The sequence below is a fragment of the Schistocerca americana genome, chromosome 2, assembly GCF_021461395.2.
Source record: "Schistocerca americana isolate TAMUIC-IGC-003095 chromosome 2, iqSchAmer2.1, whole genome shotgun sequence".
Classification (NCBI taxonomy): Eukaryota; Metazoa; Arthropoda; class Insecta; order Orthoptera; family Acrididae; genus Schistocerca; species Schistocerca americana.
In genome coordinates, this window is record NC_060120.1 from 997,658,186 (window position 1) to 997,660,479 (window position 2,294).

A 2,294-nucleotide genomic window follows, 5' to 3' on the forward strand; every position below is an offset into this window, starting at 1 on the left:
CTGTCATTACCTCCCTTTCCTGTTCTAGTCGCATATGGTTTGCGGAAAGAACGACTGCCGGAAAGCCTCCGTGCACGTTCAAATCTATCTAATTTTACATTCGTGATCTCCTCGGGAGGTATAAGTAGGGGGAAGCAATATATTCGATACCTCATCCAGAAACGCACCGTCTCGAAACCTGGACAGCAAGCTACACCGCGATGCAGAGCGCCTCTCTAGAAGAGTCTGCCACTTGAGTTTGCTAAACATCTCCGTAACGCTATTACGCTTGCCAAATAACCCTGTGACGAAATGCACCGCTCTTCTTTGGATCTCCTCTAGCTCCTACGTCAACCCGACCTGGTACGGATCCCACACTGATGAGCAATACTCAAGTATAGGTCGAACGAGTGTTTTGTAAGCCACCTCCTTTGTTGATGGACTACATTTTCTAAGGACTCTCCCAATGAATTTCAACCTGGTAGCAGCCTTACCAACAATTAATTTTATATGATCATTCCACTTCAAATCGTTCCGCACGCATACTCCCAGATATTTTACAGACGTAACTGCTACCAGTGTTTGTTCCGCTATCATACAACATACAGTAAAGTATCCTTCTTTCTATGTATTCGCAATACATTACATTTGTCTATGTTGAGGGTCAGTTGCCACTCCCTGCACCAAGTGCCTATCCGCTGCAGATTTTCCTGCATTTCGCTGCAATTTTCTAATGCTGCAACTTCTCTGTATACTACAGCATCGTCCGCGAAAAGCCACATGGAACTTACGACACTATCTACTAGGTCATTTATATATATCGTGAAAAGCAATGGCCCCATACCACTCCCCTTTGGCATGCCAGAGGTTACTTTAACGTCTGTAGACGTCTCTGCATTGAGAACAACATGCTGTGTAGTGTCTGCTAAAAACTCTTCAATCCAGCCACACAGCTGGTCTGATATTCCGTAGCCTCTTACTTTGCTTATCAGGCGACAGTGCGGAACTGTATCGAACGCCTTCCGGAAGTCAAGGAAAATGGCATCTACCTGGGAGCCTGTATCTAATATTTTCTGGGTCTCATGAACAAAAAATGCGAGTTGGGTCTCACACAATCGCTGTTTCCGGAATCCATGTTGATTCCTACAGAGTAAATTCTGGGTTTCCAGAAACGACATGATACGCGAGCAAAAAACATGTTCTAAAATTCTACAACAGATCGACGTCAGAGATATAGATCCATAGTTTTGCGCATCTGCTCGACGACCCTTCTTGAAGACTAGGTCTAACTGTGCTCTTTTCCAATCATTTGGAACCTTCCGTTCCTCTAGAAACTTGCGGTACACGGCTGTTAGAAGGGGAACAAGTTCTATCCCGTACTCAGTGTAGAATCGAATTGGTATCCCGTCAGGTCCAGTGGACTTTCCTCTGTTGAGTGATTCCAGTTGCTTTTCTATTCTTTGGACACTTATTTCGATGTCAGCCATTTTTTCGTTTGTGCGAGGTTTTAGAAAAGGAACTGCAGTGCGATCTTCCTCTGTGAAACAGCTTTGGAAAAAGGTGTTTAGTATTTCAGCTTTACGCGTGTCACCCTCTGTTTCAATGCCATCATCATCCCGGAGTGTCTGGATATGCTGTTTCGAGCCACTTACTGATTTAACGTAAGACCAGAAGTTCCTAGGATTTTCTGTCAAGTCGGTACATAGAATTGTACTCTCGAATTCACTGAACGCTTCACGCCTAGCGCTCCTAACGCTAACTTTGACATCGTTTAACTTCTGTTTGTCTGAGAGGTTTTGGCTGCGTTTAAACTTGCAGTGAAGCTCTCTTTGCTTTCGCAGTAGTTTTCTAACTTTGTTGTTGAACCACGGTGGGTTTTTTCCGTTCCTCACAGTTTTACTCGGCACGTACCTGCCTAAAACGCATTTTACGATTGCCTTGAACTTTTCCCATAAACACTCAACATTGTCAGTGTCGGAATAGAAATTTTCGTTTTGATCTGTTAGGTAGTCTGAAAACTGCCTTCTATTACAAATAAACCTTCCTCGCTTTTTTTTTATATTCCTATTTACTTGGGTGGGTCGCCGTAAGAAATAGCGACACAGGTTACGAAAACTGACAGCGACCGGGAGAGTGGTGCGCTAACTACGTGCTTCTCCAAATCCGCATATGATGATGCTTAAGGGCTGTGCATGACATGGCGGTCGGTCGCTGCCGCTAAGCCTTCAAGGCCTGTTCGGGCTGTACTTTTCCTTTGTGAATGAAGGTATCTTCTTTCTATTTACTGTTTCGCTTTCGTAGTCTGATTCACTGAA